This window comes from Lepidochelys kempii, chromosome 7, assembly GCF_965140265.1.
Source record: "Lepidochelys kempii isolate rLepKem1 chromosome 7, rLepKem1.hap2, whole genome shotgun sequence".
In the NCBI taxonomy this organism is placed as follows: domain Eukaryota; kingdom Metazoa; phylum Chordata; order Testudines; family Cheloniidae; genus Lepidochelys; species Lepidochelys kempii.
The window spans coordinates 28,746,225-28,772,788 of NC_133262.1; the positions used below are offsets into that span (position 1 = coordinate 28,746,225).

General features: G+C 43.9%; 1 long non-coding RNA gene across 1 annotated transcript in view; it reads left to right on the forward strand.

Annotated features, from left to right (window-relative positions):
* Nucleotides 1-2,761: 2,761 nt before the first annotated feature.
* LOC140915250 (uncharacterized) overlaps nt 2,762-26,564 on the forward strand; it is a 44,149-nt gene continuing 20,346 nt past the window's right edge. Inside the window, exons 1-2 of the long non-coding RNA XR_012160113.1 lie at nt 2,762-2,824; nt 7,494-7,576. This is a non-coding gene — a long non-coding RNA (uncharacterized lncRNA). The remainder of the gene's footprint in view (nt 2,825-7,493; nt 7,577-26,564) is intronic.

A 26,564-nucleotide genomic window follows, 5' to 3' on the forward strand; every position in this document is an offset into this window, starting at 1 on the left:
AAAATCCTGCGCAACACATGAAAACTTTTGGAATCTGGTTGACCTAAAAAAGTTTTCTGCCTTAAAAAATTAAGCATACAAAATAAAATCTTATTTCGGTTCCACTTATCTATGCGAAGTTCTGTTTTGAACAATGAACATCATAAAATCAAAATACAGATCTCGGCTTACAGATGCCCATCTTGACGATTGCTTACAAACGGGAATATCATCCTACTCTCTCAACTACGAAAAATTGGCTGACTTTATTAGAAAAACCACATGAATTAATACTTATTTTCCATTAAGTGCTGATGAGCACGTATGATTAACTTGTGTTTAACTTTTTTTCATATTTGTTTGTTTGGTTATTGAAATCCAGATACAAGTAACAATACAAAGAATATTTTTATTAACCATAACTGGCTATCTATGTTAAAGAATAATAAATATATTTGGACCAGCAGTTTAACAGTGTTTTATACATAGGACTGAAATATTACTAGCTTTACTTTCTGCTACAGCTAGTCTACATTTTTCCAAAAAACTGTCCAATCAAAAAATAATTTTACTTTTTTTAAATAAATAAGATGAAAACTGTTTATGATATTTATTTTGTAAAATCTCCTTAATTTTTCTTACAGGTAGATAAAAAGAGCAAATTCACATGGTAAGGTGAAAGAGTAATTGCCAAATAACGTAATTAATACCTTTTACATGTAAAATTACCTTTTTTAACTTATGGATTCATATATTATATAATATTAAATATGATGTTTTTCGTATTATTTAATGTACAAATACAAAATAAGCCTTGAAAAATTGTTGGTGCCCACCACACTCTTCTGAAAACATGAATGTGCGATTGGTCACAAAAGGGTTGGGGGCCACTGCGCTAGATTGTATAATAGCAGACCTGTCCATCAGTCAAAGAGATATTCAGGGCCAGATTCTCTCGCCTGATCTTCCCTGCTGTGGATTTCCCCAGCATAGGAGAGTCCCCAACAGGAATACAGCCGACTTAGCCACCCTACCCATACAGCCCTGGTGCAAGTGTTGGGAAGGTTGTACTGAGGACACTGGTTATTCACAGGTAGCAGACAGTCCCTTGGGGCTATTGCTAGCTGTCCCCAGGCTGCTTAACCTGTCCTGGGGCCAGGTAGAGAATATGGGAATCACACCCACTCCCTGACAGCCCCCATATCTGCTGTGCCAAGAGGATCTCAGTCGCAGCAAAGAAATAGGGCATCAGACTCAGTTTAGACAAAAACGAAAACATTTTAATATAAATTCACTTTTACCCAAACAGCCTAGCAGCCATTTCAGCAACTATAAATGGGCTACATCAACTCTCTCTGCACTGTACCTCAAATTTCAAACTGTACTTTCACTCATGGCAGATACTTTCTGGGTTTCTTAGCTGGGAATTAGATTTTATCACATTAGGCGAGTTTTCCCAGCTAGGCATATAATTTAAGTGGGTGGGTGCGAAGCCCCGGTACCTAATTCCTTGAGCCTGGGTATCTCTTTCACTGAAAATTAAGCACTGGCTCATTTTAGGAGGAAAGTCTGCTGTTCTCCCACCTTGGCATCACACGCTTAGGCCTGGTCTTTACTGCTTAAGATGATGCATTTTTTACCCCAGGGTAACTAACGCACATGAGGTATTCCAAGGTGAAGACAAGTCACTTTAGTTTTACCATAAGGTAAACTTGCAGAGGTCAACTCCATAAGGGAGTATAGGGCTGACCTCCTCAAGTTTACCTCACAATAAAACTAACATTCTTTTTCTTCACTGTGTTTTTACCTCAGGAAAACTCAGACACGTTGGTTACCCTGAGGTAAAAAAAAACACAATTTTTTGTTTAGTAGTGAAGATGCTCATGCTGACACTGGTTTACTAGCAGCTGTAAGTTAGTGACTGCTAAGGAAGCTGATCCTGTATTTGGCTGTCCAGCCTGCTGTTGGTGAGACTGACACCATATGTCCCTTGTCCTGTAGTTTCTATGCTTCTCTGTTTGTTATTAATTCACTTTCTTTATCATCCTAGCTGCCTGGATAGCCATTGAAATTTGAGATATTTCCTCAGTTTTTGTTAATTCGTAAGGAATTATTTATCTATATTGTGAATTTTTACTCCTCTCTGTTTTAGCAGGAGGCAAGGGACACAAACTGTCTCCTTGAACCCCATACTGTCTCTCTGAAGAGCATAGCACTGAATTAATGGTCCCTCTGTTTAGCTTTGTTTTTCCTACATCTGCAGTAGGATTGCAGGTGATCTGTTCTGATCTTTTCTTGTACACTTCTGCCTCCTTGCCAGGCTGTAGAGTAACTGTAGAGCTACTCCATGGAGGCTGCTCTAACCCCATGGCTGAAATAGCTTTGGCAGGCTCTTTTACGTCCCTCACCCATTCCATCCATGTCCTGGCTTGTCAGGACTCACCTCCACCTGTCCCCTGCATACTACTCTGCAGGAAGTGCCCAGTGAGCTGCACTCTGCACCACAGGTGTTTGCCACTCTTCTCCAGCCCCTTGGCAACCACCCCGTGCACTGCCTGGTTCTACAACCTCAGAGGCAGGGACTAGATTTGCCCCATTGCTTAACTTTTATTAAATAAAGAAAAGCTTTCTAGGGACTGAAGGAAAGTATCACCACCAGTTTCTAGGAGCCTCTGTCTCTGAACTTCCCACCATAGCTGGCCCCAGTGTAATTTTTTAAGCACAGGTGCAAGTTGGAACATTAATTCTAATAGGGCATGGTCTTCGTCTGTACCCAGGTACTTCTAGCCAAGGGAAGCACAGCATCTCCCATGAACTCCACCTTCACTCATGGGCCTGCGCTGAGGTAATTAACCCTTTAGTCACTGGACTAAAATGTAATACTGTGTCTAACAGCTCTGCTTCAGTGGGAATCTCATTATGAGCCTGGTTTGGGAGTCTGCTCTTTCCACATGCGCATCCTGGTTTTGGCCTACCCCAGTGAGGCCTTACACTCCACTCAAATGGCATTTTTCTGTTAGGCTGTCTAATGTGATCACTTGAAAACCTCATCTGATCAATTCCAAAATTCCTAGGAAGATTCTAGACATCAGTGGCTGATTTTGGTGAAAATCAGAAAAGCTTGATTTCCACTAAAATCACCACTTGGTCACTTAGCATATAGGGTGAGGCAGTGACCCACAGAGGCCTGTGTGAGAGGAGAAGAGGGGTGAGCCAATGATCTCAGGATTAGGGTTAGTGGTCCCCTCATCCTAGTCTGGCCAGTCCCCCCACACACTCCAGCCTGGCCCCACCAGTGGGATCTCATATGCCCACTCTAGTCAGGCCCCATTTTTCTGATTTTTCCCTAAAATCGATAAGGTTCTGGAGGGTGGGGGAGACAAGGGCCTGGCCATAATGATGTACATGGGGTGTACAGCTCAGCATAGATGCTGTACATCAGTCTGGTATATACAGTCTGGCAGTGCCTAGATATTCATTAAGAATTAGAACTTGTTAGTTTTATAGCTGCCCGAGGAGAGGGTGTGCCGTGCAGATACACTCTTTGCTGTTGCTTCTCATGCAGACCTGATTTTGACCCTGTAACTCTCACTCCTGTTCCTGTTTTTCATTTATTGTCCCCTGAATTCAGTTGAGACCTGGGTCCAGTGGCTTCTCCCCTTAGGTCGGGGGAGGAGCCTTTAGATGTGGCCACCCACCCTTCCCCAGATTCCCCAGATCCTCAATAGGTACACTTCGTGCTTCAGGGCAGTGTAGAGCACCAGGAGAGATGGCAATTATATCTTCTGCCCTAGGAAGAACAGAGAGGGGGGCAAGGACAGAGGAGAGAAGGGGAGCGGCACGTGCTTCAGCAGCTTGGACAGTGAACAGAGAAATGTTTTTCTTGATCTGCTGTCTTCACACTGTGTTCTGGGCCACTGCTGAGGAGCTTGTTATAGAATGTGTATGTGAGCCATCTGCAAAAGGAGACCTACATTTAAATGCCTCAGACACCTTAATGGGCCATGCTTGTTAATTTCATGGTCATAGGGTTTTAAAAATCGTAAATGTCATTATTCAGCTATTTAAATGTGAAATTTCATGGTGTTGTAATCGTAGGGGTCCTGACCCAACAAGGAATGGTGGGGGAGTCGCAAGGTTATTATAGGGCGGGTTGCAGTACTGCTACTCTTACTTCTGCGCTGCTGTTGGCGGGTCGCTGCCTTCAGAGCTGGGTGCCCAGCCAACAGCTACCGCTGACTAGCCGCCCAGCTCTGAAGGCAGCGCAGAAGGAAGGGTGGAAATACCACAACCCACCTAAAATAACCTTGCGACCCCCCTGCAACTCCCTTTTGGGTCAGGACCCCGAATTTGAGAAACGCTGGTCTCCCCCCGTGAAATCTGTGTAGAATAGTATAAAAGCAAACAAAAGACCAGATTTCACGGGGGGAGACCAGATTTTATGGTCCATCACACATTTTTCATGGCTGTGAATTTGGTAGGGTCCTAGCCATGATGTTTACAGGACAGGGGCTCAGCACTATCTGAAAATTAGGCCCCTTTGAGGTGTCTCAGCCAGACATGCCAAACCTGCAAAAAAAAATGCAGAAATTGGGCTTGTTTTTGGCTTAATTGAGTTGTGAGTTGTTTGTTGGCTAGTTTTTGGCTTGTTGCTTCTTTTCTTTTTCCATCGGGTCCCAGCAAGCAGGGGCAAGCGGGGGAGAGAGTCGGGGTGCACAGCAGGCCCACCACAGTCCCAGACGGCACGCCGGGGGGGATCTAGTCACATAGAGTGTTGGGGTTCTTAGGGATTGGCTTGTGTTGAAATGGGATTAACTTGATTTTGGGTTTATTGTGAAAGTCGGGGTGCTTATTTACCGCATGAAAGTTGGCAACTGTGGTCTCAGCTGGACAGAGACACCTCAACTGATTAACCATCAGCCTTGTTTTCTTGTTCTGTTGGCAGTATGTGTCAAATGCCCCCTGCACCCATTATTTCTATACTTGAGGAAATAGTATATGCTGTTTTGTGCACAAGACTTAGGCTATAACTTGGGCTCCTAAAACCATTATAGAACTGGGTTATCTTGTCCATACTATCAGTACAAAAAAGATTAGAACACAGAAGCCCTTTGCAAAACAATTTGCCTGTGCAAAATGAAACATGTAGACTACGTGTTCACTTAAAGAGGAATTGCAAGGGTTAAGTGTTCCCCAGGAGGCATGTGGAAATACTAGGGGCTATGGGGAAATCAGACCAACAATTATTTCTCCATCTGACAATTTCTGTAATGCAGTTCTGTGTTGTCAGTACAAAATTCTACAGCTTGTTGAAAATAAAAAATTGGCAGGTGGCATAAACAAAACTGAAAACCTTTCTCCAACTGAAATTTCTTCTGACTTTCAAGGAATCTGCAATAAAACACAGTCCAAAGACAAAAACAACTTACATCGAACAAAGGAAATCAAAGGCTGCAATTGTGAAGAAAAGTTCAGTTTTCAAACATTTACAGTTTTAATTAAGTATAACCTTAAACAAAGTTATCTACCAGCACTTAATTTTCAGATAAGCACTCCAGAGTAACACACCAAAGTCTGATCAAAATCATATCGACAGTACACCTAAAGTCTCAGTGAAAATGTATCATACGGCAATTTTAATTTAATGGAGACAATGCTTTTGCAGACGTTCTCAGAAACAAGAATTTCTAGTTTGTTTCGCCAGATAAATAAAGCTTCTTTTTGTCAGGTCTAGTTTATCACTAGGATAAATCTCTGATTGCAAGTAATGTATGCAAATCATTAATACTAATTTAAATTGGACTCAGATGTTGAAACATGTCTCTGATATATGCAAGAAAAGTAACCATTTCCTGTCTGCACTCTGTGTATTGCAGGCTGCTTGTATTTATGCAAGTTGGTGCTGCTTCCAGGACCGGCTCTAGGCAAATCAAGCACATACTTGGGGCGGCACAATTCCAGGGGCGGCATTCGGCCATCTTTTTTTTTTTTTTTTTGGCTTGGGCAGTTGTGCTCTCAGAGCTTGGGGCGGCAAATTTTTTTCTTGGGGCGGCAAAGAACCTAGAGCCGGCCCTGGCTGCTTCCCCATGCCCAGCTGCTAGCACCTGAGGGCAAGAGGCTAATGGGATAGCCCTGGCATCTGTGAGCTTGTGTGTGTCCTCTGCAAGGCTAAGCATTCTTTTTGGTGTTTTGCCCCTTGGATGCATGGAAATTCAGACCCAGTTAGAAGCAAGGTTTTACTGTGCACTAAGATGCACATCAACCTCTGTCGAACAACGCAGTCGCAAGCCAGATATTTGCATAGTTGCTTGGAGTATTTATGTTCAGGATCAGATAATCAAAAACTTCTTTCCATCAAAAATTGCTGTTTTGTTAAAACTTAAATGTTTTGCAGAAACAAAATGGTTTTGATGCAAATTTCCTCAGGAAGTTTGCAATCCAAGGTCGGGGAAGGATTCAGAATGGGGACACAAACCTGACACATGGCCTAACTACCAGCCTGTTGGCTATTCTGGGGTGGATTGCTCTCTCTCAATCTCTTTTGGCTTTTCTAGCAGTTTCATTTTCATTCCAAAGTGGCACGAAAACACATTTGAAACTTCATGAAACAGAAATGTTTTTTTCTAGCCAGCCCTATTCAGGATACGATTAGGCTGAGGCTCACTATTGTGAGCAAGAAATTTTGTGTAGAAGGTAAGACTAATATTTAAGATATATCCTACATCCATTGAAGTCAATAGGAGTTTTCCCATTAACTTGAATGCAAGCGGGATTGAGCTCTTGGGGAGCATGTAGTACCAGATCTATATTTAGACCGTGAACCCACTTCTCCATGAGTATATTACATGTACGGAGAGACTGGGTTAAACTGATGGCTGCATTAGCCCCTCTGTTCCTATTCCCCATCCCTTATTTTACCTAGCATGACACATTTTAATTAGTTATAATTAGGCTTAGACAGATTCTATTTTTATCAGTAAACGTTGATAAACATCAATTTCACACACAAATCCATCAAAAAAAGGTTCCACTGATGATCATTGAAATGTACAATGTAGTAAGAAAGAAATGCTGCTTGAGAAATTATTAGACATTGATTTAGGGTTATTTACTTTGTATATTTTGACATATGATGTTGTCAATTTGTGTTTTAACAATTCTAAAGCTTTAATCTTTTGAATCTCAACATCTACTGTCATTAAATAATTATTGTCTGAATGTCTCAGAATTTCCCATAACTTTGCAAATTTAAATGGATAAAAATAGAAAACAAAATTTAAAACCCGTAATTTTGCGCAACTGTGAAAATGTAAATTGATAAAAATCTATAAAAGCTTAAAAATAAACATTAAGATTATCCATCAAAATTATCAAAAAATCAAAATTGAATTCTGCCAACCCTAGTTATAACACTTAGCACTTACAGTATGCAGAACTTTGCATCTTCAAAGCCCTAAGTGAGCATTAACTAACTAATTATAATTAATTAAAATGTGTGTTTATTGTATCCTTAGCTGGGACCTGCCTTCTGAGAGAGGTAGAAGATGCTGATCATTCCTCAAGCACTGAAGTCACTCCAGGAGGTCTGATACATAGAGTATGGATGGAAGTATCAAATTTATCATTAGAAATACTGATAATTGGGTACAGCATGTCCAGTGATTTGCCTAATAAGTACGGAGGTGATAGACTGCATGAGGCAACTAGAAAAACTTCTAGTGAGTGCCAAGTAGGGTTTCCAACTTCATAATATTTAAAAACCGGACACTCCAACAGGAGTACCAGAACCTCCCCCAGCCTCCCTCTTCCCCCTGAGGCCCCGCCCCCCCCAATTCTCCCCCAGACCCGCCCCCCATTTGCTCCTCATCCCCCTCAGACCCCATCCCCTGTTCACTCTTCTTCCCCCTCACTCTCTGCTATTCCCCTCTCTCACCTGCCCAGGTAGGGAGGGACTTTCCTGCGGAGCTGCAGCTGGGAGCTACAGCCATCTGACACAGGTAGGAGGCGGCCCTAGCTGAGTACGGGCTGGCACAGGTGATGATCTCGTGCCTCCCCACCTCCCCTGCCCACAGTAACCGGACTTTGTGTGTCCAGTCAGTAGATCTGATCAGACGCTCTCAGGTCCCCTTTTCGACCTGATTTTCAGGTCAAAAACTGAGCATCTCGCCACCCTAGTGCCAAGGAGGAGCTGCGTTGAGGTACATTTTGGTATCAGTCACATAAATGTAAGTTATTAGGAAAAATTAGTGGGTCCAGGGCACCTGTGGTTGCTTTGTCTTGAAATGCTTCTTGTTATACACACAGGGCAAGGTAGATGGGGGATTTTCAGAGACTTGGGGCCAGATCCACATCTGTTGTAAATCAGCATAGCTGCACCGATATCACCAGCTGAGAATCTGGCTCTACATCTGTTGATGTGAATATGGTGTAAGAGAAGGGATTTTCACTTATTAGGCACTAGGAAACCTTTGAGAGAAGCTCTTCAGAAAGTATAGGCTTCTTAATCAAAGTGAAATCAAACTGCTGCTGGCACAGAAAATTGATACGGTTGGAGGGGATTGATTAACCTAGGAACTGGCAGAAAGCTGGCAGGGGCTGAGGAGCACTCAGGCTGGAGAAAGACCCCTTCTAGGGATGTGTCATACCAAAATAACGCTGTATCCAGCTAAGTTTTGAGACGCAATTTTTTGACACTTTAAACAACTACTTTATGTAAAAGCTAGTTCTGGAGCATACAGGAGGAGAGCATCTTCTTGTCTCAGTCCTGAGGAACACACGGGTTGTCGGTTCAAGAAGTAACTATAGCTGAGTCACTTAGGTATGTCTACACTGTCAGAAAAACCCTGCAGAAGTGAGTCTTCTCACTATGGGGCTAAAAACAGCAGTGTAGATGTTCGTCCTCGGGCTGGAGCGCAGGCTCTGAAACCCAGTGGGGACGGGGAGAGGGGTGCCTCAGAGCCCAGACTCCAGCACAAATGGGAATGTCTGTGCTGCTATTTTTAGCCTGGAAGCAGGAGCTCGAATCAGTTGACCTGGAATCTGAGACACACTGCTGTGGGGTTTTTTTGCAGTGTAGAAGTACCCTAAGTAATAGTGACCATGATAAATTCAATACCCTTGGGAGGAATTGTAATTATATAAAAAACTAGCTTGGTGACACTAAACTTGGCTATGACCTTCCTAGAATATTAGGGTTGGGAAGGGACCTCAGGAAGTCATCTAGTCAACCCCCCTGCTCAAAGCAGGACCAATCCCCAATTTTTGCCCTAGATCCCTAAATGGCCCCCTCAAAGATTGAGCCCACAACCCTGGGTTTAAGAGGCCAATGCTCCAACCACTGAGCTATCCCTCCCCCCTTGATACTACCTGAAGAGGCAGAGGAGACATGCTGAAGCAAGCAATTTGGCATTGCTGCGAGTCCTGAGTAGAACCAGCGGCAGAGAGCGTATGTCTTTTGTGTAGCTATAGGATCATGCAACTTCAACCATGTGACTAACTCTGCTCCAGAGTGTGCAAAAACAAACATGCAGAGTCCAATTCTGGGAAAAGGTTCACAGATGTTAAAAAAAATAATCTGTTGGATCTCAGAATGTGTGGGCAGAGCTTGGCCTAGAGAAAGGGCTGCCTTTCTATTTTTCAGTATGGCTTCAAAAATTGTTTTGTGCTGCCACACTCAGCTTCTATGGGTAGCCAGTTCCCAAATTCACTGTTCATTCCTGCTGAAATTTCTTCCCACACAGTCTGCCTCTCTGGGTATGTCTCCACTGCAGTTAGACACCCAGCTGACTCAGGCTCCTGTGACCTGGTTTCAGGGCTGTTAAATTGTGGTGGGGCTCAGGCTGCAGCCTGAGCTCTAGGACCCACCACCTCACAGGGACCTAGAGCCCGGGCCCCAGCCTGAGCACAGACGTCTACACTGCAGTTAAACAGCCCCACAGCCCGAGCCCCGTGAGCCTGAGTCAGCTGGCACAGGCCAGCCTGTTTTTAACTGCAGTGTAGACATACTTAGTGTGCTTGGCTCTTATGTGTGTCTGTTATATCTCTCAGCACTCTACTGACATTTTACTGATGATTGACATCCGTCCCCTCCAGCTATACTATATCAGACATCGCAGTGAAAATGGCAATGTTTACAATATCCATTTTGGTAATGATGTTTTTTAAATCAACTGATAGAGCTATAAACAGGCTATTGCTTGGGTGAGAGGTTGAAATCTAAGATTTAAGATTATTTCTGAGGTTGCATTATAGGAAACTCTCCGCTTGGGGATTGTAAAATGTACAGAGTCAGTTGCAATTATTTGATTTGTCCTAAGGACAGACCCCGAAATATCCACTCTCTTCTACCCATTCTGTTTTTCATCATCAATAGCACTGTTATTGCTGTAGCTATCACCAGCTACAGTGTTGGCTGTCATGTCTCACATTTTCCATCCTTTTGGGCATGTGTCACAGTGATGCTAAATAGCTCTCACGTGCCTACGGAGCTCAGTAAAGGGCTTACAGGTCTCAGTGAAAACACACAGAAGAATTTGCAGCATCAGGGTGTATTAATTCTGTGATCAGTAAACTATGTGATACCTATTAATCATTGTTACTTATTCATCACCCAGTGTCGTGCTAGGCACCATACAGACCTATAAGGCCTTATCCTCAGCTGTGCCTAATGCAGCTCAGGGAAGAAGGAAGGCAAAGGTAGCTTTTTTTGCCATTTTTGCAGCTCCACAGTACTAGGGCAGCTGGGGACAAGGATGGCTGCTGAGACTGCTGCAAGTTGTGTCTTCTGCAGCAGCCCCCATAAGGGGCATTCCAGCAACCAGGAATCACCAGACCACAATGGCACTCTGGCCACACCTCTTTCCATCAGCAATGCCCCCAACGCTCCCCATACACTGGAGGGATCACTGATCTTCTGGGAACTCTTCTTACACTAGGGAGTACCAGTTTCTGGCTGCTTTGAGCCATCACAGCTTACTCATGCTTAGAAGTACCTTAATCCTCAAGTAGTTCCATTCATTTCAAAATGATTACTCATTTAGCCAGGTAATACTCACCATGGGTAAGAGTATTTGAAGGGAGACCTACGGAGCAGAGCAATACAGCAATGCGTTTCTCTGTCAGAGCTCCTTCATTATCTCTGGTACTGGTAGGCAAATACCAGGGGACTCATACATACATACAAGTCTCCTTAGTAGAAGGTTTTTAATGTTGTTTCATGTTTCTGTAGAAAAGTATAGGGCCACCTGTAGATGTGTGAGATGAGGAAATTGGTAAGATGTGCCCAGGTGGTGCTTTATATTGTATTTCTGCTGTGTGAGAGTGGCTAGCATCATCATTTATGAAGAACTACTGCCATCTTGTGGCTTAGTATTTTATGTGCTCCCTGCATTCATGACTCCGGATAAGCAGAATGTGGTGTCAATGAAAACCTTAAGTATTTTAGAACTGTTTTGCTCCCATCACCCCGAATTGAGTCCAGATGAATTCAAGTTGTTTTTATAGTAAATTTATACATAGTAGATACAGTATCATTAAATGTGATAACTTCTGGTATTAGATTCATACTTTTAAATAGATGACAAACTTTTAAGTACAGTATGTGGAGAGAAGGGAAGAGTGTCTCTAGATTTCCAAAAAGAAAAGGAGGACTAGTGGCACCTTAGAGACTAACCAATTTATTTGAGCATAAGCTTTCGTGAGCTATAGCTCACTTCATCAGATGGGCTACAGCATCACTTCATGAAAGCTTATGCTCAAATAAATTGGTTAGTCTCTAAGGTGCCACTAGTACTCCTTTTCTTTTTGCGAATACAGACTAACACAGCTGTTACTCTGAAATCTAGATTTCCAGTGCCTGTTACACTATGCTATTGTATAGTTCTGGGGGAGATTCAGGAACTATAATGTCACACCATCCCCTTTCAGAAGCACAGCAATTGGCAGGACACTAGAGTCATAGAATCATAGAATATCAGGGTTGGAAGGGACCTCAGGAGGTCATCTAGTCCAACCCCCTCCTCAAAGCAGGACCAATCCCCAATTTTTGCCCCAAATGGCCCCCTCAAGGATTGAACTCACAACCCTGGGTTTAACAGGCCAATGCTCAAACCACTGAGCTATCCCTCCCCCCCCCCGGGAGTCCTTGAAAGTGCATGAACTGACTGAATTGAATTCAGGTTTTGGCCCATCCCTTAGACTATGTGGTGGTATTTAGAGTTCTTATTTATATTATGCTGCGTATTGTCAAATGATAGCCTCAGTCATCAGTTTTCTGGAAATGAAATTTTTCAATTAAAACATTTAATGAAAAAAGCAAACAGGGCCCTGCAAAACAGAAACTTCCTGGAAGATTAACATTTTTCCCGAAAATGTTTCTGAATTTTCTACCAGCTCTAGCTTTAAGTTGCAACAGCCAGAGGGCCAATCTCTACCTGCCCCAGGAGCAGGAGAATATGACATCCTCTTTGTACTCACACTCCCTGCTGCAGTCCAATGGTAAATGCAGTTCAGCCAGGCCAGCCAGTGTGGCCCTAGAGAGACAGGCTGGGGGATTTTCATTTGGGCCCATCTCCACCCATTCTAGAAATGACATTTTATCTTCAGTTCAAACCTTCCTCCACATATATGCACTTTGTTGGTTTGGCTAAGAGGCAACCCAAGCTGAACCTACCTGATTCTGGATTTGCAAAATCAAAACCTCATGGTCTCAGCCCATCTATATAACTATTAAATATACATTGTGGGCGAGTCCAAAAATATTAATGAATGAGATGTGGATTTATGGGCTTGGTTGTTTGGATTAGTACCCTCTCCTCATCTGTTCTTTTTATGGCTGTACTTACTCCTGGTTATATAGGAATGTAGAAATTGCCATAACAGATCAGACCCCGGATGACCACCTAATCTATTGCCCAGTCTATCACAGTGGCCAGGACCAGATGCTTCCGAGGCAGGTTCAGGAATCCCCAACCAAACCCAAATGCAAAGGATTCATAGTTAACTGTGGTCTATTGAGTGGCAGTGTGGTGGGGTGATCTGCATCTTGTATTCTCAGGACTGAACTGAAGATCAGATTACACTAATGCAGCAGTTCTCAGACTGTGCGTCGGGACCCCCAAAGTGGGTTGCAACACTGTTTTAATGGGGTCACCAGGGCTGGCTTGGACGTGCTGGGGCCTGGGGCCAAAGCCCAAACCTCATTGCCTGGGGCCGAAGCCAGAGAATTTCAGCCCTGGGTAATAGGGCTCAGATTACAGGCCCCCTGCCTGGGGCTGAAGCCCTTGGGCTTTGGCTTTGCCCCTTCTGCCCTCGGGCTTTGGACCCCCACCCAAGGCGACAGGGCTCGGGCAGGCTCAGGTTTCGTTCCTCCCTGTCCCCCGGGGTTGAGTAATAATTTTTGTTGTCAGAAGGGGGTCACAGTGCAATGAAGTTTGAGAGCCCCTGCACTAATGTGTGCCAGGGGAGAGGAGGAGGAGTGGGTTATTCTGGTCTGTTTGCTGTAGTCATGGTTAAATATAGAACTGGTACTGACATTTCTTTTCTGGGTCAGCTATAAAATATCTGGCATACTCTTGTGATTTTTGTATCCTTTCTTATTCCTAGTCATAGATTTTTGAAGTTGAGCTTTAATAAACACAACAGGGGTAGAAAAGGAAACTTGACACATGCTACCAAGCAGTGAGCAGCTGACCTACTGCATTACGATGTTGCTACAGTCATATCAGATGAGCCTTGATCTCTAGGCCTGCCACTAACAAGCCATTAGTTTTGGTGATATTCTTTTTGCCTTTTCAAGTGGGAAACACTTCAAAGGCTAGATTTATGGCAGTCAGAATCTCTGAGATTTGCCAGCATATTAGTAAGAGAGTTCAGTTCTGTCTTGCATGCCTGACTTGTAATGGGGGTTGTTGTGCGTGTTGATCTGGGCACAGAAGATCACAAAGCACTTCCACACATTAATTGCCTACCTTATGTAAGGTGGGTGGCTAGTATTAGTTGTCCATAGCTTACAAATGAAGAAAGGCCTGGTGATGGCTGTGCTTACACTGACTCAAGTGGAAATCTAAAAAAGGAAACTTGAAAGCCCTGGCTGCCTAGTTCCCTGTTCTACTCATTTGACATCATTGTCTCAGAGAGAGACACTGTTGTGTATGTGTGTGTACAGGGGCAGTGAGTTATATGGGCCTGTGATGCCTGGGCTCCAGCAAATTGGATCCACCAATGTTTGGAGCTGGGTCTCCCACCGAGCCCCACCTCTCGCCTCTCCCAGAGTGTCCCCCGGCCCCATCTGCTGCCCCCGCGTGCCTCCCACAAGCATCCCTGCCTGCCCTGGGCAGTGGGCAGCTGCCACCTCCAGCTTCGTGCTGCGCTCCCTTGCTGGTCACTGCTGCTGCTGGCTACAAGGGAGCAGCGCCGGGGGCAGGCTGAGGTGGCTGTTACACCTGAGGAGGGAGGAGGGGAGGAGGCCCCCCCTCACCCCAACCCAGCAGGTGACTCTGGGAGGTGAGGAGGGGCTTATCCTGGCTGGACCTCCTGAGCAGCAGCCTGGGGAGGCTTCAATGAGTGTCATGCCAGGGGGGCCGGGAGGGGCTGCCAGCGGGAAGAGGGCTGAGGGGAGTCCTCCTCTCTGGTCCCGCACCCCAGCCCTGGGGCAGCCTGCCTGCTGCATTCCAAACTCCTCATCCCCAGCCCAGCCCAATGCCCCACACTCTCTTCTGCACCCCAACCCTGTCTCCCAGCCCAGAGCCCGCACCCAGCAACCCAAACCCCCTCCTGCACCCCCTCCTGTACCCCAACCCCTGTCCCATCCCAGAGCCCACACCCAGCACCCAAATTCTCTCCCAGAGCCTGCATCCCACACCCTCTCCTGAACCCCAACCTCCTGCCCCAGCCCAGAGCCTGCACCCAAACTCCGTCCCAAAGCCCACATCCCTCCCATACCCAAACTTCGTCCCAGAGCCTTAGGCAGGTGGGCGGGGGATGGGACTTGGACTCATTCTGGGCACCACCAAAAATTTATACAAACCTGCTGCCCCTGTGTGTGTATATGTACGTACGTATACACCCATAAGAAATAAATAGAATCGTGAGCCCGTTCTGTGACCCCGTTTTGAGCCAAATTGTTCTTTCTTGTGGTCACTTAAATTTCTTTTTCACATTTTCTCTATTGCTTGGAACAGGCAAGTGCCAAAATTTATCAAAAAGCAGCAGTGAAAAAGCCCCAAAGTAGGACATAACTTAAATGGACACTAAATGACATTACAAGTAATTGTAGTGCTTGTAAGAGATCTTGGATTGACAGCCCTGGAAAATGAAGCCATCTATTCAGAACACCGGTACAGCATTACAAAGCTCCCTAGTCCATTGCCAACCCCACATTCACAGAACTGTCATTCACAGAACTGAACTGGAGCAGCCTGAAGCAAAAATCTCCTTTTCCTCTTGCAAGATCTACATCTCCACTGAGCTTTCTCTGAAAAATCTCTCTCAGGCATTGTACTCTGAGAACTCCACCAGAGCTAGCAAGTGTAACGGACTGTGGGAATATTTACCCCCACGTCATCTAGCCCTGCTCAGAGGAGACCTACCAATGGAGGTTTAACTGCCTATGGTGGTTAAAAGGCCAACAGCTGGTCTCCAGTAAAGCTCCCGTGGATTTGAGCACTAGTGCAGCCATCCTGGTTCTGCAGCACTAGGGAAAGCTTTGGGGAAAGCCCAACAGAGACAAACAAGACCAGCAAGCGCTGTTTCCTGAAATGCTAGTTCAGTCAGAAATGGTACTGGCTGGCAGGTTAATGATTTGGCAGTTGGGCAAAATCCTTCAAGTTAGAGAATTAACAGCAACAGTGGGACTCAGTTGCTGGTATTCCCATCCACAAAAGTGTTTGCTTTCCTGAGAAATGAAGGCCCAGTTCTGTTATTAGCTGCTTATGCATGGCTGTCACTGAAGCCAGGGGGGAGTCAGGCATGTGAAGCCAGTGCAGTATTTTTAAAGCTTTATAAAATGGCTTCTGAACAACTTCTGTCTCTCACCCTTCTCAGGCTGGACACACACATTATTTCAGTCAAAACTACTCAAGATAGTTAAGTCCAAAGCAGCCTGCGAAAAGCTACAAAAGGATCTCTCAAAACTAGGTGTCTGGGCAACAAAATGGCAGACGAAATTCAGTGTTGATAGATGCAAAGTAATACACATTGGAAAACATAATCCCAACTATATATATAAAATGATGGGGTCTAAATTAGCTCTTACCACTCAAGAAAGAGATCTTGGAGTCATTGTGGAGAGTTCTCTGAAAACGTCCACTCAATGTACAGTGGCAGTCAAAAAGTGAACAGAATGTTGGGAATCCTTAAGAAAGGTATATATAACAAGACAGAAAATACCATAGTGCCTCTATATAAATCCATGGTGCACCTGCATCTTGAATACTATGTGCAGATGTGGTCGACCCATCTCAAAAAAAAATATTGGAATTGGAAAAGTTCAGAAAATGGCAACAAAAATTATTAGGGTTATGGAATGGCTTCCGTATGTGGAGAGATTAATAATCCTGGAACTTTTCATCTTGGAAAAGAGACGACGAAGGGGGGATAAGATTGAGGTCTATAAAATCATGGCTGGTGCGGAGAAAGTAAATAAGGAAGTGTTATTTACTCCTCATAACACAAGAACTCAGGGTCACCCAAATGAAATTAGTAGGCAGCAGGTTTAAAGCAAACAAAAGGAAGTTAACACAATGCACAGTTAACCTGTGGAACTCTTTGCCAGTGGATGTTGTGAAGGCCAAGTCTTCATAATCAATGTGATGCTCCAATAACCTCCGTTTAGATGTTCCAGAAAGTTGTAAGTTATTTCTCTTAATTTCCTTCCCTTTTGAAACAGATAGAATATACATTTGTATCACTGACTGCAAGGAACAACAAATCTCACATCTGTCTGCCATAGAAATGAGGAGGTATCCTTGAGCAGGAAATAGGATACACTGCACCATCCTGAGAGCTTGAATCTAATTTCTGTGTAGAGGTGAAATTTGCTGCAAAGAAGTCTTGACAAAACATCCCCTTCCTGGGCAATTTCTTCCCTTACAGGAATTCATTAGCAAGATATGCAAACCTGTTACAGGAGGTCTCTCTGCTGCATTCCTGCTCTATATGTATCATAGAAGACAAGTTAACATGATTTAAAGATTGTAACTTGCCAAGTTTTCCCTGAGCCAGGTTCTAATCGTATGGGTTCCCCAGTGCACTGAAGTAAAAGAACACGGTAATGGGAGCCTTATTTTCATCCAGTTGTCTGTGGTGTCACCATGTATATATCACAGCTCATTTTTCACAGTTTTGTCTCATCAATTATCTTTTTTTTATTTTTTGGTCCTCTTGGTAATGTCTTACTGCAAGCAGCTCTCTGGGCTGATAGAAATGGACATGCAGCAGAAGAATCAGCAGATTATATTTAATGTGTTGTGTGTTCACGACCATTCATCAAACCATCTTGAAGGTCCAGTCACTTTGATTAGTCTGTGCTAGGTGAAATCACAGCAAGCACCCTAATTACCTAGTCTGTGGAAACCAAAGAAGAGCAGCTGATATTATCAGTTGTTTTATTTTTTTCCCTGGCAATGCTGTGTCATGATCAATTCTCTGTATGAAGTATCTCGGTTTAACCAGCTTTGGTGAGAATCCTCTGGAATACCTGTTGAGACCTTGCATTGGGAACAAACAACCCTTTCTTGTATGCAGTGGTTAATCTATGCCATATGTTTTTCCATACATGAGAGAGGTGTAGTGTGATCCCATGCATTAGAGCAGGAGACCGGCCGTCAGGACTCAGGGTTTTAAAGCTCGTCTGCCACTGACTTGCTGTGTCATCCTCCGTGCCTCAGTTTACTCATTTTTAAAATAGGTCTAGTAGTACTTACTTTTCTAACAGGTGTGTTTTAAGAACTAGTGAATAAGATGCTTTTAATATCCACAAAGTAAAAGGTATGAGTGTAGTTATGATGTAACCCACATGTCAGTGTGTGTTATGTGTCTCCAGTTCACAGAAGCATGGTCTACACTAGGAAATTAGGTCAGTTTAACTGTGCTGGTCAGGGGTGTGAAAAATCAACCACCCTAAGTGGCACTGTTAAACTGCCCTAAGTCCCTGTGTAGACAGCTCGAGGTCAATGGAATAATTCTTCCACTGACCTAGCTACCACCTCTCGGGGAGTGGGATTACCTACGCCGACAGGAGAACCCGTTGGTGTAGGTAGTGTCTGCACTAAAGCAGGTGCAACTGTGCCACTGTGGCATTTTAAGAGTAAACAAGCACAGAGATTGTAAGATGGTTACATCTCCTAGTGCTTCCCCGTCTCCCGTCCTACCCTACTGTCTCTTTCTTTCAAGCTGTGTAGACTCATGCTTTTAGAACTAGAGATCACAGTGTGGCAGCCATCATATGAGTGGGCGCTGTACCGTAAAATCATACCACTGTTTGTTATTCAATTAGTTACCAGAGACCTGAAGTAACTCTCTCAGAACAGAGCTCAGGATCACTGGTCTGTCAAAACACTGAACACAGCTATTGATTCTTATGCAGCAGCCAGAGATTATTTATTAAAACGATAAGTCAAGCAGGTGTTCTGGAAAGCTATCTTTGCTTCGACACAGGTTTCCATTTTATTTCTTTAATTAATATAATGAAGATCTGAACAACAGTGGGACTGGAAGTTGCCACAAATTCCATGTGGAAGTTCTGCGTGTTCAAACAATCCATTGCCTTATTTTATTTTCTAAGCCTATTGTGGTTTTACGTTATGTTTTTGTGCACCAATGCATTTTAAAGGCTGAAAAAGGTCAATGATCACTTGATCAAATTTCAGCTGATGAGCCAACAGAAGTCTGGCCTTGAAAAGAGCTGAGCTGAAAAGTGTGTAGTTCCAAGCTGTTACATAATTAAATGATGCACTTGAATACAATATTTCAGAGCATTGACTCCATTTTCTCTACCTTGAATGCAAGTAACCCTACCTTCAGTCTATGCACTAAGATAAAGTGACATACCTACAGGGCTTGGGCCAGATTCTGACTCCGTTGCATTGGTGTAAATCCAGAGTAACTTCTCTGACATTCTGATACTGAAAGCAATGGGAGATGCGGGGGCTGCACTTGGGGCTGGCGTAGCATGCAGAGCCCCCTGGCTGCCCCCTCGCATAGCAGCCAGAGTGGGGACATGCCGCTGCTTCCAGGAGCCATGCAGAGCAGGGCCAAATCCTGACCCTGCTCCCTGGCTGGAGCGCCAGAGTGGGGCAAGGCCCAGACCCTGCTCCCCGGTGAGAGTTTGAGGGCCGGATTAAAACCTCTGAAGGGCCGGATGTGGCCCCTGGGCTGTAGTTTGTTACTACCTGATCACCCCTGATCTATTAGAATAGAAATAAACATAAGAGTTGTGAAAGGTGCTGGCCTGACAGCGATGGAGACTAAGGCCCTATTTATCCGCAGAACAGGCAGTGCATGAGCAGTGGGAATCCAAGCTTCCTCCACACCCACATAGTCGTGTTCTAAAGGGATCTTTTATTATTAATTTTATTTACATTTTCAGACTAAATAATCCAATAGACAAAGCCAAATAATAGTTTGTTACATGGTACCAGCTGACTTGCACTTACATAATAACGTGACTGATCTATGTATAGCACTATAATGATCGGCCCAGTTCCTCTCCCATTTCAGTCAATGGCAAAATGCCATTGATTAGTGACAGCGGGATCAGGTCCAATGTGTTATACATACTAGATGTCTGTTCCCTCAGATGGACGTAGCACACAAGGTTACAGAACAAGGGACAAAGGAGTCAGAAGGGAGGAAAAGATTATTCACTAATATTTGTATTACAGTAGTGCCTAGGCGTTTACTATTTACTGAGTATCACCAATGTACAAAAGAGAAAGGGAGGGCTTGAAAAGGCTTTTGCAGATCAAATCCCTTTCGCAGGCAGTATCCACATTTGTCACAAATGGGTTTGACTGCACGGGGGAAATGAATGGTGTTTGAAAACGTGTTAATGAGCTTAATGTAATATGTTTTAGGCACAATTTAGTACCTTGGGTAGACAAATGCGATCCTGTTGCAAAACATGTTGGCTGGATGTGGTTGACCCTCAGATGGACTTTGACCGGCTGAAATGATCTCAGAGGTGTTAAACCTTGTCTACACGAGCATTTAAATCATGCTAGAATGGGTTAGCTCAGAGGGTCTCAGCCTTTTTCTTTCTGAGGCCCACCCCCCGCAACAGGCGATAAAAACTCCACGGCCCACCTGTGCCACAACAACTGGTTTTCTGCATATAAAAGCCAGGGCTGGCATTAGAGGGTAGCAAACAGGGCAGTTGCCTGAGGCCCCATGCTACAGGTCCCACTCCTCCCCCCCAAGCTATATTGCTCAGGCTTCAGCATCAGCCTCGGGTGCCGGTGCTCAGGGACCTGGGCTTCAGCCCCATGCAGTGGGGCTTCAGCTTTCTGCCGGGGGCCCTGGCTTTCTGCCCTGGGGCGTCCAGCGAGTCTAATGCTGGCCCTGCTTGGAGGCCCCCCTGAAACCTGCTCAAGGTCTCCTAGGGGCCCCAGATCCCTGGTTGAGAACCACTGGGTTAGCTAATATGTTTTTAGACAAGACCTATTTCCTTAGTCTAGATCGGGCCAGTGTGAGACTACACATCAACCATTTAAGACACAATTCGGACTTTAGACAGGTTTCAGAGTAACAGCCGTGTTAGTCTGTATTCGCAAAAAGAAAAGGAGTACTTGTGGCACCTTAGAGACTAACCAATTTATTTGAGCATGAGCTTTCGTGAGCTACAGCTCACTTCATCAGATGCATGCCGTGGAAACTGCAGCAGACTTTATATATACACAGAGAATATGAAAAAATACCTCCTCCCACCCCATTGTCCAGCTGGTAATAGCTTATCTAAAGTGATCATCAGGTGGGCCATTTCCAGCACAAATCCAGGTTTTCTCACCCTCTATCACCAGCAGGAGAGTGAATTTGTGTGGGGGGGTGGAGGGTAAAAAATAAAGTAACAGAAAGCTTTACATGTGCAAATATTAAGAGTGTATTAAAGATGCATGTATGCGCAATAAACTAAGAAGGCAAGTGTGTTGTGATATCATGAAAATATGCCATGGCTAAGATGGATATTGCAGGCAACAAGAAGGAGCCAAATAAGACTGAGAGACAGGATGGGATTTTCAGAGGTACCTAAGTGAATTAGGAGCATGAGTCCTACTGGAAGTCAGGGAGACTTGTGCTCCTAAGTCACTGAGGTGCTTTTGGAAATCCCCCCAACAATTCCTTCCCTGCTTCCATTTTTCTCCAATTTTATCTTATTTATTGTCTACATTTATATATTCTCTTAATATCTTTCCTGCCTTTGTGTTGTATTCCCTATATTAGGTTTGAAGTGAACACACGATTTAAAAGATTGCAAAGATTTTCGTGAACCTGATGCAGAATTTACCAAATTTGACACAATTAACTATGTACAATTGGTGGCAGGGGGAGACATATTTGGAATATTAACAAGAAATTTGCTATGATCACAGATTCACCATACGTGATGACAATGGACATAGACACTATTCTGTTCAATGTCCTCTCAGGGGGACAAAGCATAACTACAAAGAGGTTTGTGTAAGCCCTTAAGGGTTTTAGGACATACATTGTATGTCCAAGAAGACAATAATTAAATGGCCCTATGGACATATGCCAAACACCCGGATTATCAAGAGCATGGCCCTGGGATTTTCTTGGAAAGTAGAGCAATTGGGGGAGGGGAATTCTTAGAACTGATTTAAAACTTATCTATTTTAAATATGAAAATAAGCCTGACTTTTATTCAGGGGACTAGCTGACTATAGAAAAGCACAAATATTTCTTATTTTATCCTGGACAGTCTGAGAGAGCAAAGTTTTTCCTTACTTGTAAATTTATTTTCTCTGAGAATTAGGCTGCATCTGTGTTGGCAAATATGGGACCTGTCATTCACCATGGGTGCAGCTCCACCTGTGGAAGCAGGGTTCACATGGGCTTCATTGTTTTTACTCCCAGTGGAGTTAGGAAATAGGGCAATAAACACATTTGAACCCTGTCTATACTACACCTTCCACCATAGCTACCCATAGTGGCTTGTATCCATGCTGAGTTACTAGTGCCATTTTTGCAGTGCAGACAAAGCCTCAATATTTGCTGCTCCTACACAGGGGGACCAGCAGTGACTGACAGCTCTAGGTCCCCACTATCAAGTGGCACCAGGATGAGGGAGGGAACTCACCTGGCAACTTCCTGCTACAGAGTGAGTTCTGCTCAAACTAATAGAATGGTGATAGTGTGGATGAGGACACACAAGCATTTCCCTTCTGGGAATGCACTGGGAGATGGCAGGGGTGCCACATTGGCTGTAGAGGTGGCTTTCTTTTCCCATCTATCATCTTGAGTGACTGTCAATTCCCAGTGTGCAGGAAAGGGCACTGCACACAATGAAGGAAGGGATGTGGGGGCAGAGGCTGAACAGGAGGTGGATTAGAGGCAGAAAGGATCTGAGCAGAAGGAAGGAATTTAGAAAAAGGATGAAGTGCTGAGGGAAGCATAGGGAACTCCCAGCTGCCATCTCTGGCTTACAGGCAGGGCAGTCTGGAGTAGTGAAATTTGCTGCTCCCTGATCATCGGAATCTAGCTGCCTTTAAGTTGCTGACATGGAGGGAATCAGGTGTTGTAGGCTCATCAGACAGTGGGTCAAATTCTGCTCTGGTTCATCATGCCTAGACTTCACACAATGGAATGAGTCTGGATTTACACCAGTGTAAGAGTAGAAATTGTCCCACACTGTGTTAGTAGACAGGATACAGTTACTGATCCCGACTTCCTAACCACTGTACATCCTGTACTCATCATCATGCAAACAGTGAGGGATCCATTCTGTGCTATAGCAGGTTGGCGCTGAAGACAGACAGGGAATTGGGGTGTGCATATAGTACAAGGCCTTGTATGACTACATAGGTTGCAGTGGCTTAAGCCCAGCCTTGCCTGGAAGCCAAGGAATGAATCAGATCATGAACAGATACAAACTTTCTCGAAGTTTGGGGCTGTTTGGAACTGTGCTTTTGGTGTAGGACAGCTCTGCTTAGAAGATGATTTCTTGTCTGTATTGTTGTGTGTTTGGTTGTCATGGTAATAGAATCTTGTGTTGCTATGGCAACTGAGTTTGATTATGAGGGAATAGCCCTGAGCCCAGTGTCAGGCCCGCGCCCAAGACACTTTCAGGTGCAACAACACCAGAAGTCTGCCATAATCCACCTCGAGACAGAAGGCCTCCTCAATGGCTGGATCTTTAGCTAGGGCGAATTCACGGTTACGGGGCACAATAATCCCCAGGGTTTAGCCGGGAACGGAGGCAGTCTACCCTCCGTCTCTTGTTTAGTGTTTATTTTATTTAGGGGATATTCTTATTAAGGGGGGAGGAATATGTTGTGTATTTGGTTGTCGTGGTAATAGAATCTTGTGTTGCTATGGCAACTGAGTTAGATTATTGGGGGATAGCCCAGCCAGTTTTGGCTGGTTTTTGGTTAGTTCAGTGTGTGGCAATAAATGGCTGCTTTCAGGGTTTACAGCTCTCTCTGTCTCCAGTGATTTCTTCCTAAAACTGTTTCCCCCAAGGATATAACATGTATGATCTGTCATTATGGGCAATTTCAAGGAACCAGTCACTTTTCCTTGGTAGTAAATTAAAAATTCTCATGGTCTGATCATTTACAATATTAAACTTCTATTGCTAGCGGTCTACAAACTGACTTTAAAAATGTATTTGAGGCTTCTCAGCTGTTTATAGCTCTGGTGGAAATGAGTAGGTTAAATTTCTAATCTTGCCAAAATCATGAACTTTCCATACCTGTGACTGACATTAGCCATTGCATGCAGTGTAGTTGTAGCTGTGTCTGTCCCAGGACATTAGAGAGAGAAGGTGGTTAAGGTAGAATCTTTTATTGGACCAGCTTCTGTGTTGCTCGAGAGCTTGTCTCTCTCACCAAGGTAAAGAAACAGGAAATCAAGTCAGAAGGTTGCGGGAATATTTAGAAAGCATTTATATTTCACCATGTGACACAAGTGCGAATTAGAGTGTTGACAGCTGACAGGGTTTCCTGGGAGAACTGCCTAGCACATGTCTTGAATCCTGAGTAGGCTGCTGAATGATGGGTAACCATCAGGGAGGACTTTTGGAAAAACTTCTAGGGGGCAAAACAGTGGATAAAGGAGAATGTATAGGCAGAGCATATTTGGATTTTTAAAAAGCCTTTGTCAAAAGTCTTTCACAAGAGGCTACTGAAGAAACTAGGGAGTCATGGAGAGAAAGGCAAAGTTCTGACATGGATTAGAGACTGGCTAAAATACAAAAAATGCAAGAGTGAGAATAAATGTTCTATTTTCAGCCTGGCTAAAGGTTAACAGTTGGGTGCCCCAAGTTTCCATACTAGAGCAGGTGCTGTTTAATATACTCAGTCACAAACTGAAAGAGAGAGCAAACAGTGAATTGGCAAAATTTTGGTGAGTCAAAATTAGAGAAGACTGAGAGGCACTTTAGAGGGGCTTACCAAAACTATATGAAATGATGGCTTATGAATTTCATTGTTTAGAAATGTACAGTAATTCTTATTGGAAGGAATAATATGAACTACTTGCACATGTTGATAGGTTATAAATTAGCAGTAACCACTCAGGAAAAGACCTGGGATTCATTGTTTACAGCTCAACAATGCTCAGTGTTCAGCAGCAGTCAAAAAAGCAAACGAGACTTTGGGATGTATAAAAATGGAATAGAAAATAATACTGAACATATTGTAATACCATTATATAAATGGACGAGATGCTCTTGCCTGGACTACTGTGTTCCAGTCACCACTCCCCATCCCCAAAAAAGAAAAATATAGCAAAAATAGAAGAGATCCAAACACAGATGAGGGAAATGACTTTAGGTCTAGAAAGACTTCCACATGAAAAGATTAATGTGACGTTTTGGGGATCACCCAGACCAGTAAGGGGTCCATCACCACATGCCCTGTAATCTTAGGTGCCTTTATGCTGTGCAACTTTGGTTCAGACCATTGACACCAGTGGCTAGACCACAAGCACAATGTCTCACCCAGGCTTCTACCATCCTAGTTACTCGTTCCAGGGTGACACCAACAGCCCTTCCAATCCAGTCTCCCCAAATCAGTCCTCCCTGAACTATCAGGCATTCTGACTTTTCTCCTCTGGTTCGTCACCCCTGAAAGCATGAAACCTGCCCTCCAGACACCAGCTTACTTTGGCACACACACACTCCACACAGTTTGCACAACAGAGATCTGCTTGGGATGAAAATAAATAAAAAGCTTGTTTAATAGAAAAGCCACAGATTCAAAGATAAAATAGTAAGGAAGAGCAAGTTACACAGAAAAGAAACACGAAGAGGTATCCTTGGGCTTTACACGTCCATATTAGGTAAAATCCCTTTTAATACAGGTTACCTACTGTCTTCGAACAGTTTCACAACCTACCCCCTAGCTTAGGGGGGATCTAGCGTTTCACAGACAGCCTCCCACTTAGAGGCTCTGTTTCTGGATAAAAAACCCTCACACACCAATGTGCTTTTAAAGGGTTTTTTTTCCTCTCAGTCCATGGTGGCTCATGTGGAAGTCCCCTCATAAACTGAGAACTAGGATGTCTCAATATCATTCCATTAACTCTAATGGTGAGCCATTGCCTCTTCCTGGCTGGACAATGGATCATTACTTAGAGCTGGTTTCGGGTAAACACCTGGCTTGGGAGGTATCCCTCTGTACTGTGAGGTATAGTAGAAATTGTAGTACAGGTTATGGGCACAGTTTTCTATATACACATAAATATATAGATTCATAACCACAGTGTATATACATATTTCATAATGACCATCAAGTTCAGAACATTACAACCTTTCATAAAAGATCTTACTAAGCACACTTTTACAGTACAATAATACAGTATGCAATCAGTTGGTTCAACTGCTCATTTAGGGGATTTAAACCTTGGAGTGTCTAGACTCTGATTGTCACAATTAATTTAACTTCAGATAAGAGATAAAGAAGGGGGAACATGATAGAAATGTATAAAATATTGACTAGTATACCATAAAATTTGTCAGGTGCTTTTCTTTGCCTTTACTCAGAAAACAAGAACAAGGGAACAGTCAAAGAAATTGAAAGCTAAATTTAAAACTCACAGTAGGGACTTATTTATTTTACATCTCACATTATCAACCTGTGGCACTCATTGCTGTGAGATATCAGACTCTAAGTGTATATCTACACTGTGATTAAAAAACCCCACAGTACCGAGCCACAGAGCCTGTGTTAGCTGACTCAGGCTTGCGGGGCTTGGGATGCGGGGCTAAAAATTGCAGTGTAGACATTAGGGCTCGGGCTGGAGCCTGGGCTCTGAGACCCTCCCCACTCCTGGGGTCTCCAAGGTGGGGCTCCTGTTTGAGCTTGAATATCTACACTGAAGTTTTATTGCCCCACAGCCTGAGCCCCATG